We start from the raw sequence: 16527 nt of genomic DNA on the forward strand, positions 1-16527 counted from the left end.
CGAAAATTACAACAAACACGTGGTAAGCAGTAGATCATATCATTTCATTAAGTTTGCGACCTACATTACGTACAAGTGTTAACTAAACTATGTCCCCTCTTTTGTTGGAGCAGAAAATCCCTAGCCGTTTGGTTCCTAAAGATATGGAACAATATGGTGCAATCAGTATTGTGTGCCATCCCAGTACTTTGGTGCGTGCGTCCTACGCAATTTCTTCTGACGATGGTCGTCTCTGCGTCAGTGGGTGGAAGGAGTTCATGGACAAGGAAAAGCACCTTCAGATGGGTGACAAGATGCTGTTCTTGCTTTACCTGGGAAATGCAGGGGTTTACTTGTTTGCTACCCATGTGCCTGAAATCGATCTGGAGTAGCTAGTCCGTGATTCATGGTGCCCGTGTGTCCAACTATGCAGCCCCTTTAGGTTTAAATTAAGTTGTAAGACTCTTTATGCGATTGTCGATTTTGCTTGTGTTAAAACAATAGTTAGTCATATCGTGCTGCTGGTTGTAATCGTGTCAAGTGTCGATTAATTAAAACCATTGTCAAAGTTATGTTACCGACCTGTTGGCTTTCTTATATTTGTCCATATTTTTGCTTATATTAATTTGCTCTTAAACCCTTCTGGATAATTCAATGACAAGTTCGAGATCGTAAACATCTAAATAAGAACATTTAAAATGTTTGGAACAAAACATATAGTTGTATGCATTACATGTTTCTATCAATCTAAATCACTATCTTCTTCTGAATTTTTTCCCTCGTCATCATGTATGTTCTCTTCCAAAATGACACTATCTTCCTGATTCTCTAGTTCATCTTCGCTCATATCCATGTCAACATTGGGACTATCTTCCTCATTCTCTAGTTCGCGGATTGTACGAGCATCATGAATACGTACAACTTCAGCAGCACGATGATCATCCTCCTCTGCTGCTTCCACCTACGCTTCCTCGTCTAGGTCGACAACATCATGAAATGTATGGTCGATCGAACCTTCATCCTCCTGGTATGCGTCTTCATTCCGTACAAATGCATCATCGTTACCATCTTCTAATTCTCCGAACGTCGTACACATGTCTATGGCTGAACTTCGCACCACTTTCCACGGATCACCAAACTTTGTATCCTCCAAATAGAAGCATGTTTCAGCTTGATCGGCCAATATGAATGGTGAATTCTTGAACCATAGGATAGAAGTGTTAACGCTTTTAAAAAAACCATCATCTTTAATCTTGGAACCCTTGCTCGCAAAGGTCGAACCACGCAACGAAACAAGTACACGGACTGTCACCGTGTTTGTTAGTCCCGCATCGCAGTTCAAGAACTTCTTGCGTAACACCATAGTAGTCGGTCTCATCTGCATCACCAAAAGATCCCTTAGTCGCTACGCCCGAATTTTGAGTCTTCGTGTCTTTATCCCGACTAAGCGTGCGAAACCTCGCACCCTTTACGTTGCAACCAGCGTATACTACTACACGCCGGTCTGGCCCAGCAGCCAGAGACTTCAAATCTTCTGATGCATTGTCCAACTGTCTCACATGGTTTGCAAACCAACCTGCAAACTCTCTCTGAACCGTCTCCTCGATGTCACGCACACCCCTACCTCCCAATTCTTGTCGGAATTCACTGAAACATAGAAAAAACACATATGAAATACAGGACAATTATGTTCGCAACATTGAGAAGTAGTTATTAAAGTGAAGCTAACTACTTACTTGATATAACGTTCTACATCGTCACAGTTGTTCAGCACATACCAAACCATGTTGTCAAATTCCTTGTCAAAATGTTTCAAAATGGATTTCCCAAGACCTTTAGCTCCAACTGAAAATACTTCCATCTCGTCAGGATCAGGTTTTCTCCGAATGTCTTGGTTCCTATCATCTTTGTTAAATCTTGTTTCTGTGCCATCCTTGAAAAATCTAGAGCAAAAATCAAACACTCATCAACAATGTAGCTCTCTGCGATAGAACCTTCTCGCCTTGCTTTGTTGCGGACCGTAGACTTTAGATAACCTAATCTTCTCTCAACGAGATACATCCAACCATAATGAACAGGACCCCTCGAAAGAGCCTCCTCAGGAAGATGAATAGCTAAGTGCACCATTACATCAAAAAAAGCTGGGGGGAAGAGCTTCTCAAGTTTGCATAGGATCACAACAATTTCAACCTTCAATCGATTCAGCACATCAACTTTCGTGGTTTTGGCACACAGCTCCCTAAACACTCTTCCGAGCTCTGCAATAGCCACATACATTTCCTTAGATGCAATTCCCTTGAGCCCAGCCGGCAACACTCGCTGCAGAAGTATGTGGCAATCATGCGTCTTCATACCGGTAACCTTACAACCATCAATATTCACACATCTTCCCCAGTTTGCGCAATAACCATCTCTGGGAACCTAGTGTTTGCCAAATACCTACACAAATGTCTCTTGTTCCTTCGAAAGCGTCCACGGTGCCGGGGTCTTCGCATAAGTTACTGCTGCATCATCATCATCCTTCACAATTTTCTTCAACCAATACTTCTTCAACATTTTGAATTTCTTCAAATCAATTCTAGCACTAACAGTGTCCTTATTCCTGCCCTCAAGTTCAAGTAGTGTACCAACAATATTGTCACATATGTTCTTCTCAATATGAATCACATCTAAGTTGTGAGCTATCTTAAGTTCTGGCCGATACGGTAGATGATGTAAGCTGACTTTCTGTGCCATGTTGGTTCACCGGTACGCTTGCACGCTTCCGCTTTCTACATATTGGATTTTTCCCATGTTCAAAATCCTTAACCATTTCTACCTTCGCAGCTACCTCTTTGGGTGTGTACTTCCTTGGTGGATCTCTAGTCTCGCTTGTACCATTGAAAAGTCTCATTGTTCCTGTATGGGTGATTTTTATCAAGAAATCGCCGATGCCCAATATATCCAATTTTGTTTTTCAAAGGTTCAGCGCAAGGATTCTCATCGCAATGCACACACGCATGAAATCCTCTTGTGCTTCGGCCTGACATAGTGGCATATCCAGGATAATCATGAATAGACCAAAGAAACGCAGCATGCAATGGGAAATATTCCTACGTGCATGCATCAAATGTCTCCACACCACTCCATAGCTGCATCATATCTTTTATCGCTGGCTGCATAAATACATGAAAATCTTTCCTGGGGAATACTTTCCGGGATTAGCAATGCCATCATGTAATTCGATTGATCCATGCACATCCATGGTGGGAAGTTGTAAGGAATCACAAAAACAGGCCACATACCGTAAGGATTACTCATACTTCCAAAAGGACTGAAGCCGTCTCGTGGCAAAACCTAGTCTTATGTTACGAGGATCTTTAGCAAACCAATCAAACTTGCCATCAAAGTGCTTCCATGCCTCACCATCAGCAGGGTGCCTCAGTACATTGGGCTCAACAACCCTCTTCTCTTTGTGCCATCTAGTATGTGTCGACATTTCCTTTTTAACAAATAGTCTCTGCAACCTTTTAATTATAGGAAAGTACCTTAACACCTTGTGAGGGATTTTCTTTTTCCAAAGAGGGTCTCTATATCTTGATAATCCACAAACATGGCAGTTCGTATCGTCCTTGTGATCTCCCCAAAATAAAGAACAATCAAACTTGCATGCATGAATTGTCTCATAACCAAGCCCAACATCAGAAAGAACACTCTTAGCATCAGCATATGATTTGGGAAAGTCCACATCTGGCAAAGCTGTACATAAAAGCTGAAGTAAGAGATCAAATCCTCTGTTTGTTATCCGGCTGTATGATTTGACATGAAGGAGCTTAATGATGAACGACAACCTAGTGAAAGAGGTGCATCCCTCATAAAGTTCTTTTTTCGCTGACTCAATTAGATTAGCATACAGATTTGGCAGGTCAGGACCTTTATTTCCAGACTTCTGCAGTTCATAGATCATACTAGACGAATCATCAACATAACAATCACCATTGTCTTCCTCTTCATCGTTGTCACTATCATACGCACCATCATCGTTTCTATCCCGCCCTTCGTCATCACTAAAATCTTCCCCATGTCTAGTCCATCTTGTATACGTCATGGACATACACTGAACAATTGCGGTGATCCTCGACTGTTTTTATATCCTGACGTATCAGATTTAGGCAGTCCTTGCAAGGGCACAAGATTGGTTCATCTGTATTGTCCAAGTGTTCTCGCGCAAACTTGATGAAATCCCTAACACCTGCCATGTACTTTGCTGTGAACTTCTTGGTGCCATCAGTTATCCAACTTTGATCCATTGCCTACAATTCAGTTAAGAACATGCCAACGTTCTTCAGAACAGATCTTGACAACTGATTAAAAAATCTAGACCTAACGAACAATCAGGAGAACTCACCGATGATGCGTCTCGCCGCCACCACAATGGAGCCTTCACGGAATTCTTCTCACCTCGACGAGAACCCTAGTCGATTCGACTGTTAGCAAGAGCACCTATATAGGCCGTGTCTGCTAGCGGCGCGACTTAAACGAGGCACCCTCGGCCGACATAAATATTAATAAGGGAATTATTATGTCGTAACATCTAGATCACACCATTGAAATAAATATGTAGAATAGACTACTTACGGATCCAGATCAAAATTCCATATCTACCTTAGCGGTAAGACTCCGCGTCGGTCACGCCGAAGCCCTTGTTCGATTCTTCCAAACCACAATTTTTACTTAATTAAATATGTTCCTGACAAGTGGGTCACGCATGATATATAAAACTAATAACATTTAATAAAGTAACTTAGTATTATTTCGTCACCTCGATCTTTGATTTCGTCACCTATTAACAGACACGATGGAAGCCCTTCCCGCTTGGGTAATGGGTGACGATTTTTTCTTGACGAGAAATCATACCGTCAAGCATTACCTTAAATGCTTGACGAAAGATGAATTCGTCACCTATAAGGACACATCCATGACGGTATGCATTTTTGTCACCAGGGTTTTCGTCAACAAATCCCCCATCTCTTGTAGTGAGCCCCCGAGTTTATAGGGAAGTCGAAGACTTGCGTAGAAACTCCAAGCATAACCATCTTCGAAGTCGAAGAAAATACAAGGCGAGGTCCATGTCGTAGATCTTGTGTAGCATAGATGATGTCGACGTTTCTCGAAATTATCGGGTGCGCGACCAGCGCTCCCGATAGGAGTAGCCCCCGAGTCTATGGACAAGTGCTCGCACTTGGGCATAGACTCAAGTTGTACTACTCGATGAAGAACTTTAACTATATTTCTGGAGGACTTGATGAAATCCATGTGGTCCCGATAGGAGTAGGCTCCACTCGAGTCGTAGAATCGAGTTGAGTCTCCAAACCTTGATTGTCGTAGATACTGTCGAAGTTATTTTCTATCGGCTGCGCGACCAGCGCTCCCGATGGGAGTAGCCCCCGAGGCTACAACCAAGGACTTGTGCTTGGTTGTAGGCTCAACTTGCTTTTAATTGACACCACAACTTTTCCTCTTTCTTGTATCTTATCGGGAGGGTGAACAATACTCTCGATAAGAGTAGCCCCCGAGCCTATGGGCAAGTGCTTGCACCTGGGTATAGGCTCAAGTTGTACTACTCGATAAAGAACTTGGCGCAGCCCCTCTTTTTATCGACTCCAAGCTGTTTCTATTTTTATTTAACATCCATATCTATATTGTACAGGGATAATGGTAGTTGGGGCTAGTTCATCTGACGGATCAGGTACTAGTTAACTGCTCTAGTGGCAATCCGCAAAAACCTACTTCAAGATCACGTCCCTGGACATGATCTCGGGATACTGGTGTTAACTCGACAGGTGCCGCTTAAGGTCTTACCATTCTGTCGAGTCCCAGTCATATTTATCGGGTACCTAACGCGTCCGTTAGGATTTTTCTTCATATCTGTTGATACGGATAAAAGTAGCAGAGCGCAGTCTTCGGCGATGCCACGCCCAGCAGAACGGATCTGGGGTCTTACCTTCGCAAATTTGCGGCATTCAGAAATTGATCGCAACTTTGGCGTTCTGAGAATATATTGTCGAGTGCCTTGTTCGGCTGATGTAATGACCCATTTTACGGGTTCTTCTATATTTTTCTCGGGCGTGATGAGACAGCCGAATATATTGGATTCTTCTATATTGTCGGGTTCATCACCGATGCTCTTGCTCGGAACAAATGACGAGTCAATGGACCCGAAGATTTGTCTATCCTCCTCTCTTTTCTTTCCTCCTCTCTTTTTTTTTTTTTTTTGGTTCCTCCTTGATGATTATTTCGTCGAGTTCCTCCTTCAGGAAAATTTCTTCGGGTCCTCCCTAATTCTTCGGGTCCTCCCCGAGGATAATTCTTCGGGTCCTTCCTGAGGACAATTCTTCGGGTCCTTCCTGAGGATAATTTTTCGGGACCTCCTTCAAGATAATTTTTCGGGACCTCCTTGGAAATAATTTTTCGGGACCTCCATGAAGATAATTTGTCGAGACCTCCTTGGAGATAATTCTTCGGGACCTCCCTCCCTGAAGAAGATTTCGTCGGGTACTCTTTTAATTTTGTCGGGTTCCTGATTTCGTCGGGTACTCCTTAAGGATAATTTCTCGGGACCTTTTTGAGGATAATTTTTCGGGTCCTGTTCTTTCTTGAAGACAATTTCGTCGAGTTCTCCCTGTAGACAATTTCTTCGGGTTCCCTCTTATATACTTTGAATTTTGCTTTCTCCTGCACAAATAAACAAACTTTTTCTATCTTTTCCTTGACTCTATTTTTCGCATGCGGTGTCAGATGCTCGGATTCGATGATATGTAAAGTGAATATATGCCGCGCAGCCCCCGAGTGTCGGGTGCGACGAAAGTAAACGATAATCAATTTTGTGCAAAATAAAAGAACACTTAGCTTTTTTGGACACGACGAAGTCGATGCATGATGAAGTCTTCGAGTGTAGATAAGAAATCGTAATTATAACCCAGGGAAAAGTCATTATCAAGCCCTCGAGTATTTAGCCATGATGCCGAAAGAAGTTAACGGAGTCGCGACGTCATATAAGTTGAAGCCATTTAGGATGAAGCCATTGACAATAACATAATATAAATCCATGAAGATGAAGCCCAGATGAGGTATTTGAGATGAATCCATATAGGAGATTACGCCATTAAATATGAAGCATATTAATCCGCTGGTATCATAGAGGATGAATCCATTGACCCGAAGAATCCAGTAATAACCATAGAAGATGAATCTATTGATATTATATAGGATGAATCCATTGATCCGAAGAAAATAGTTCCAGTAATAATCATAGAAGATTAATCCATTGAACCGAAGAATCCAGTAATATAAAAGATGAATCCACCGAAGAAAATAAATCCAGTAATAATCCTCGATGAAAAATTCAGTGACCCGAAACGCCTCGGGTAATGTTGTATAAGAGTAAGCCAGTAATATTTATATAGATGAATCTTATAAGATGAATCCGATGAAAAAGAATCCAATAAGCCGAAGAAGATGAATCCACTTATCCGAAGAAGGTAATTTCACTAAGCCGAAAATAAATCCATTGAGCCGAAGGAGATATATCCACTAAGTCGAAAAAATAAATCCATTGACCCGAAGGATGATATATTCCGGAGAAGATAATTACACTAAGCCGAAGAAAATAAATTCGCAAAGTAACCGAGTATATTTACGGTAACGAAAGTAAGGGCACAACCACAAGTGTTGGGTGTATTTGCTGTAATAATGTAATGGCGCAGCCCCCGAGTATTCGGGTGTGGCGAAAGTAAATAAATAATTGAATCTTGGAGGAAGAAGAAAGCTTAACTTTTTATCGGGTGCGGCGACACCGATGTAGATATAAGTCGTGCCTCGGACACAGTCTGTAGTCGCGCGGCACCTGGCCGGAAGCAGTAGATATGGTGGATCCGAGATGGGTGAGCCCCCGAGCGTGACGAGGTGCACGATGTCGAGTTCTTGACAGGCGAGCCCCTGGTTTTTGCATCGAATGATCGACGCAAATATGCGGGTCCTCCAACCGAGCATTGTTGATAAATATGATAGATCCTGAATCTTTTCATCGTGAACTCTTGGGAATTTGAAACGTCCGACTCCATGTTGTGTTGTACTCAATTGTTCCAGATTAGTCAAAAAATATACATATAAAATATACGTATGGAGATTAGATCCAAAGAATCGGGTGATAGAATATATCATTGTAGTAGCCCGACGAGTACTTTCAGTTTAGAGAACAAAAACAAAAATAGATTGAAATAATATCACCTGGTTCCTTTACTTCTTGGAAGCGTACGTATTCACCTCAGCTATGCTTAGCTTCCGATTGTGGCTTGTGCTGTGGCTGATCAAGGCATATGCGTACGGCTCCTGATTTGACACTGCTTCTTCGTGGATCTTTTTTCTTCGGGATTCGGTCCGGCTCTATTGTGCAAAGCTACTGTCTTTGATCTTGTCGCCGCTTGATTCCTTCCTTTTTTTATGATGCATGCACGGCCGAGCACGATCGGAACTCGACGTGACGGAATCGTTGATGATGAAGTTGGAGGATCCCGCCCGGATAACAAAATCCAGTCGTCGCTATTCCCACAGACGGCGCCAATTGACGAGGGAATACCTCGGCAATGCCTACGTATTGTAGACTAGGGTTTCGGGAGAGCGACGATGGAGATTCCGGGGACGAGATTAGGCACATGACGTACCCAGCTTCGGGTCCCCTCGGTGGAGGATCCCTACGTGCTGCTAGCAATCCAGTATATGAGCATAATATGTTTACACGTTGTCGCCGTAGGCGGAGCTATGTTGTCTCTTTCTATGTCTATGTGTTGGCCTCCTTATTTCGGGTGCCCTGGCTAGCTTTATATATGCAACCAGCCTAGGGTTTTACAAGAGTCCTAGTCGACTACTTCTTCGGGTTGCCTTGTTGGGCCTTCTCTCCATATTGGGTCTTCTCCATATTGGGCCGAGCCAGGTATACTAATAATGGGTACCCGAAGGGTATGCCCATGTCACCTTCCGCCTACTTAAAGCCTCCGTCGCGAAACCCCCAATACCGAGAGCCACGATACGGAAAACCTTACTGAGACGCCGCCGCCGCCAATCCCATCTCGGGGGATTCAGGAGATCGCCTCCGGCACCCTGCCGGAGAGGGGAATCATCTCCCGGAGGACTCTTCACCGCCATGATCGCCTCCGGAGTGATGAGTGAGTAGTTCACCCCTGGACTATGGGTCCATAGCAGTAGCTAGATGGTCGTCTTCTCCTTATGTGCTTCATTGTTGGATCTTGTGAGCTGCTTAACATGATCAAGATCATCTATCTGTAATGCTATATGTTGTGTTTGTCGGGATACGATGGATAGAGAATACTATGTTATGGTGATTATCAATCTATTACCTATGTTTTGTTTATGATCTTGCATGCTCTCCGTTATTAGTAGAGGCTCTGGCCAAGTTTTTGCTCTTAACTCCAAGAGGGAGTATTTATGCTCGATAGTGGGTTCATGCCTCCATTAAATCTGGGACAGTGAAAGAAAGTTCTAAGGTTGTGGATGTGCTGTTGCCACTAGGGATAAAATATTGATGCTATGTCCAAGGATGTAGTTATTGATTACATTACGCACCATACTTAATGCAATTATCTGTTGTTTGCAACTTAATACTGGAAGGGGTTCGGATGATAACCTGAAGGTGGACTTTTTAGGCATAGATGCATGCTGGATAGCGGTCTATGTACTTTGTCGTAATGCCCAATTAAATCTCACAATACTTATCATATCATGTATGTGCATTGTCATGCCCTCTCTATTTGTCAATTGCCCGACTGTAATTCGTTCACCCAACATGCTATTTATCTTATGGGAGAGACACCTCTAGTGAACTGTGGACCCCGGTCCTATTCTTTTACATTAAATACAATCTACTGCAATACTTGTTCTACTGTTTTCTGCAAACAATCATCATCCACACTATACATCTAATCCTTTGTTACAGCAAGCCGGTGAGATTGACAACCTCACTGTTTCGTTGGGGCAAAGTACTTTGGTTGTGTTGTGCAGGTTCCACGTTGGCGCCGGAATCCCTGGTGTTGCGCCGCACTACATCCCGCCGCCATCAACCTTCGACGTGCTTCTTGATTCCTACTGGTTCGATAAACCTTGGTTTCTTACTGAGGGAAACTTGCTGCTGTACGCATCACACCTTCCACTTGGGGTTCCCAACGAGCGTGTGCTTTACGCGTCATCAATCAACTCACTAAAGTGCAAAATGACTTGTTAAAAAGTACTTCTAAAGAAAAACATGCTTATGAAGTAACAACTAGAGGTGGTGTTTCTACTCAGGATCCTCTATATCCTGAGGGGCATCCCAAAAGAGTTGAACAAGATTCTCAACGAACTAAAGAAACTAGTGCTCCTTCTAAGAAAAAGAAGAAGAAACATAAAACTGTTGTAGAATCTTCTGAACATGTTAATGATCCTAATAGTATTTCTATTTCTGATGCTGAAACTGAAAGTGGTAATGAACATGATAAAGATAATGATAAGAATGATGTTTCTGATAAAGAAGAGGTTGAAGATGAACCTGAAAAGCATGCTAAAAATAAAAAGTACACTAAAGAAAATTTCATTGCTAAGAAACATGGTAATGAAAGAGAACCTTGGGTTCAAAAGCAAATGCCTTTTCCTGTTAAGAAACTAAAATCAAAGGAGGAAGAACACTATAATAAATTTTGTGATTGGATGAAACCTTTGTTCTTGCAAATCCCTTTGACTGATGCTATTAAATTGCCTCCTTATTCAAAGTATATGAAAGATATTGTCTCTAACAAAAGGAAAATTCCTAATGAGGAGATTTCCACTATGCTTCCTAATTACTCTTTCAATGGCAAGTTTCCAAAGAAGTCGGTGCACCTGTGTATACCGACTATCCCTTGTTCCATCAAGAATAATTATGTTAGAACTGCTCTATGTGTTTTGGGAGCAGGAGTTAGTGTTATGCCTTTTTCTCTTTACAAGAGACTTTATTTAGATAAGTTGATACCAACTGATATATCTTTGCAAATGGCTGATAAATCTACTGTTATTCCTGTTGGTATATGTGAGGATGTTCCTGTTCAAGTTGCTAATAATTGCTTAATATTAACTGATTTTGTTGTGTTGGAAATGACTGAAGATGATAATATGTCTATTATTCTTGGAAGACCTTTTCTTAACACTGCAGGGGCTGTTATTGATTGCAATAAAGGAAAAGTTACTTTCAATGTTGATGACAAGGAGCATAATGTTTATTTTCCCAAGAAGATTGATAAAGTATATGGAGTTAATACAATTTCTAATTTGAGATCTATCAAAGTGGGAGTTATTGATTGTCCTATATATGAGCCTAAAGAAGGATATCAAAATATTATGATTGGATCCATATCAATACAATATAAGGTAACATGATTGATTTGAGGTTTATTTCTTCTTATGTCATGTAAAATTTATTTGGTGGCACGACTTGATCAACCTTGTTAACAAGTACATTTTAAATGCATGGAAGAGTTAAACAACATTTCTTTCTTTCTCCACACTTGTTTTACTTTCTATAGTACTACTTGTTCTGCAAGATGCTTTAGTTGTTTAGAATTTTGAAAATCTTTTTCTGCCCTCAAACAGTTATTTTAACACCCAGAAATGTGCATTTTTTGAAGTTTTCAAAAATTTACAAAAATTATACCACTGGTCCTATTTTTTAAATTGCAACCTGGGAGTGCCTGGGGCTGACCAGTGGGGCACCCCAGGGCTGCACCCCATGTGCTGGCGCGGCCAGCATGGGGGGCGCGCCGCCCTGTGGTGTGGACCCCACCTGGCCCCCCACTCACTCATCCACCTACCACTCCACTCTCTTCCACGGGAAAACACAACACCATTGTTCAAACCCGAGTTTCTTGCTGTTCTTGCTCGAGATTTTCGATCTCCTTGCTCATCCCATCTTTGCTGCTGAGATTTGGAGCAATTGTTCTCCGGTATGTGACTCCTCCGATTATCCAAATATAATTTTGTTTAGTTGAGTACATCTTGAGTATTTTGCTGTTGTAGGTGACATGTTAAGTGAGTTTGCATGCTTGTTCTAAGTTGTAAAAATTAGTTTTGATGCATGTTTAGTACTCTATCAAGTTCCTATAGTAGTCTCACTCATTTATATGTCTCAAAATCAACTTTTATAATGATTGTTGAAAAATTTCAGAAAATGGAATGGAATAAACACCAACTCAACCAACATGAATTGGAGGTGCATGAAGTTATGAGAGTCCACCGTGAAGAGGGGGTATTCCCCTCCTACTACCCATGCACCGATTTCATGAAGAGTGCAGGAATTTTTCTGGATGTTCAAAATCTAATTTCTAATGCAGGGTTAGAAGATTTTGTTGTTGGTGAACCTTACCAATAGGCAAAACTAACCATGTCAGTGGTGCAGGATTTTGAATACCATTGGTCCCAACCTAACCCCATGGTTCAATATAAAATCTACAATAAAACTATCAACTTGCCCTTTGATGATTTTTGTGCAGCTATTAAAGTGCCACAGTGGGGATCACGTGAGAGGATTAGGGGGCTGCCACCGCAACTCTTGAATCTATACGAGATGATCTATCAAGGGAGAAGCTTCTCGGATGAGAGTGGTAAAATTCGTAGTATTCAACTCCCATCTATTCGCTATTTTGCTTACTTTATCACCAAGTGTGTTCTTGCTAGAAAGAATGCAAATAAGTTATCCATCCATGACTTGGTTTTCTTAGCTGCTGCATTGCAACGTGATAGAACTTATAATTTGGGTGCTTTGATAGCATTTAGGCTTGCTACTAACCGTGATAAAGGAGGAATTTGTGGAGGTCTCATTGCCTCTCGTTTGCTAGCTATGCATGGTGTAGAACCTCACCCTCTTGATGTTCAGCTCTCTGTAGAGAAACTTGATATTGTTTCCATGATAAAACATGACTTTGTTTCTAATCGGTCTAACTTTAGTAACCTGTCCTATGAGATAACCTTTTTCAAGAAAAAGTGGAGAGTAATTAAATCTGAAAGGCTAGTTGGATTGCCTGCACCTGCTTTGTTTAACCTTGATTCCAGGAAAAGTTGGTCGGTCACAGAAGATGAACTTGATGCATACATAGAGAGGTGCGGCCATCACGCAGGGGACGACATGGAGGAGGCCGAGGATCCCCTCGACTTGTCATCCGACGCAGCAAGTTCTTCACATCAGTATTCTGGGCATGTGGAACCTTCATCCTCTTCTTCTGCACAAGGATCTTATTACGACCATGCCATGTATGATCCACCGGCGTGGAACCCTCACTACAAGAAAAGTTCTGATAGACAACGTCTCAAAATCGTCCGCTAAGGGGTATTTTTCGTCGCCTATGGGCCTAACCCGATGATATGGGTTCTGTTGTGGAAACTGCGTCAGGCAAAGTCCTACGACGATTTTTTCGGTCCGTCGCGCTTGGGCGCCCTTCCGCCACGGAAAATTGGACCGTTGCGCAAGTGTTTCCGGGAGCCCGTTGACTGCTGACGTCATGCAAACTGCCACGTGGCAGACGCCGTTAACTGGCAGTTAACGGCGTTAACCGGCTGAAACCCCGTGGTAGATGGTAGGCCCACACGTGGCCTGCCACGTCTTAAGCGGGCCGGCCCATTAAGTTTGCGGGCCAGGCCAGCTCACTTAGTTTGACCGGTCAACTATATAGCTGGGCTGGTCCATTAGTTACGTGGGCCGGGCCTAACCTGTAAGGTTGACTGGTCAAAACTTTAATGGGCCGGCCCACTAAGCATGTGGGCCGGGCCGAATGCACTCGTTTGACCGGTCAACAGGCAAAAGGGCCGGCCCACAAGACACGTGGGACCCACTTTCCTGTTATCGGGCCGGCCCATTTACCTAGTGGGGTCCACCTTAAAACAACTGGGCCGGCCCAAGAAGTTATTGGGCCAGCCCAATTAGCATATGGGTCCCACTTTCCTGCTATCGGGCCGGCCCATTTAGTACGTGGGGTCCACAATAGATCAAATGGGCTGGCCCAACAAGAAAGTGGGCCGGGCCAAAAACACAGGTGGGTCCCACTTTCCTGTTAAAGGGCCGGCCCATTTAGTATGTGGGGTCCACCATATAGCAAGTGGGCCGGCCCAGCAAGATAGTGGGCCGGGCCAAAAACACAGGTGGGTCCCAATTTCCAGTTAAAGGGCCGGCCCATTTAGTATGTGGGGTCCACCATATAGCAATTGGGCTGGCCCAACAAGATAGTGGGCCGGGCCAAAAACACAGGTGGGTCCCACTTTCCTGTTAAAGGGCCGGCCCATTTAGTATGTGGGGTCCACCATATAGCAAGTGGGCCGACCCAGCAAGATAGTGGGCCCGGCCAAAAACACCGGTGGGTCCCACTTTCCTGTTGAAGGGCCGGCCCATTTAGTATGTGGGGTCCACAATATAGCAAGTGGGCTGGCCCAACAAGATAGTGGGCCGGCCCAATAAGCTGGTGGGGCCCACTTCCCTGTTAACGGGTCGGCCCAATAAGTAGGTGGGCCGACCCAAAATGAAAGTGGGTCCCACACTACTGTAAGTGGGCCGGCCCAATCAGTTGTAGGGCCCTGGTTGTTTGACTAGTCAACTTGCATTAAATTTCATGAGCCTAAAATCTGGTATCAATGATACACACAATTACATACACAAATAAAATAACTAGGAAAATTACAAGGCAATTAATGTGCCCAAATAAAAAAATCACATAGAATCATTGAGGACTTCTATTAGCATCATCAATAACACGTTGACATTTGGCAATCGCCTTGATTGAATCTTGTGTACTCTTGGTCAACATATCAGCTACATGTCTTAAAGCAGCAATACCATGTCTTTTATAAAGTACAGCCTTGAGATATTTACTGTTTGATGAAAGGAATGGTCTAGGTTGACGGCTATGCGAGGATGCATCAGAAGAAAGATCAGAACTTTTTGTGGGCTTCTGTTCTGATGAAGATTGCTTCATCACAACTGCATTCTGATAATAATGCAAAAAGAGTTAAACGATGAACTATGCAAACATGTATTAAGCATTGTCGATATGAGATAGTCTCAAGTACTAAGCACAGACTTACATTATATCGTTGCATAGGCTCACCCCGGAACCTTTTTTGCGCTCTATCTTCTACTAAGGACTTCTTAATTACACCTGCATTCTAGTAATATTGCAACATAGTTACAACAGTGAACTATTCAAACATTTATTATGCAATGCAGATATAAGATAATAACAAGTTGCATAAATAAGACAATGTATGGAACTTGTACTAAGCACAGACTTACATCATAATGTTGCACAGGGTCGCTTTGGCGACTATCTTCTAATGATGACTGCTTCATTAAAACTGCATTCTGGTAATATTGCAAACATAGTTACAATAATTAACTATTCAAACATGTATTACGCAATGTAGAGATCAGATAACAGCATGTAGCAGAAATAAGCACAAGATAAGATAAGATGCATGTACTAAGCACATACTGGCTCGCTGCAGGTCCTTCTCTTGCGTGCACTAGTCGTGGTCGACATGCCTATCATTTTAAGTTCAGCCATCAAGTGAAATGCTAATCCTCCTGCTCCATTGTCCTTAATCTGTGTTTAGATATCACATTTAAGACCAAGTCAGCTGGTTTCAAATAACAAAAAACTTGAGCTGCCAAATGAATAAGCCAATATTTACCAGATATCAGATTAAAACCAACTATATGTTGCTTTTCATGAGATACGAATTTCAGACATTCAGATTTAGAGTAGGGTAATGCCAAGGTTTTCCACATAAAGTAAACTGGCATTAAGAATGACCAAATGTCAGGTTCAAATCACCTTCGCAGTTGCTCCAAGACAAGCATATCAAATAGGCAGAAACATAGTAAAGCATGAATGGCATTGCTATGGCAGGGTTCCAAGTGTTAATCTCTTGCATAAGGAACAATGCATATAGGTTATAGATAATGACGGAAGTAAACTGCCAAAATTACTAACCAAGAACTCAGATTCCAACCTTCCCTAGCGTCCCCGCTGTTAATGTTGGATATTCTAATAAGTGGTTCGCATGATCAATCCCTAGGAAAAATAACATTGACAGGTTAGTCTACGATAATACAAAGACCAGACATGCACGCAGCAATAACTATACAAGCTGTGCGACAGGAGCATTCATGGAAAAAAATAGCTATAAGCTAAAGACGAGGTATAAGAGCAAGCAGATTGGAAATGCACATAGCATGATTATAAAAGCAGTGTGAGAATAGCAGGCACGAGAAAACAGCTAGCGGCTAGCGGTGAGCTAATGACGTGGTATAAGAACAACCAAATTGGAAATGCCCATAGCATGACTATAAAAGGAATAGCATGCAGTACAAAAATAGTTGGCAGCAAATGAATGAGTATAAGGCTATAAGTATGTGGATGCACACAGGTGTCAGTGGAATGAACAGGATGGTAGCGACCGGATAATGCTTTTATACTGTACAATATTTAAACGAACTTCATG

Source organism: Lolium perenne, chromosome 1 (genome assembly GCF_019359855.2).
Source record: "Lolium perenne isolate Kyuss_39 chromosome 1, Kyuss_2.0, whole genome shotgun sequence".
Taxonomy (NCBI): domain Eukaryota; kingdom Viridiplantae; phylum Streptophyta; class Magnoliopsida; order Poales; family Poaceae; genus Lolium; species Lolium perenne.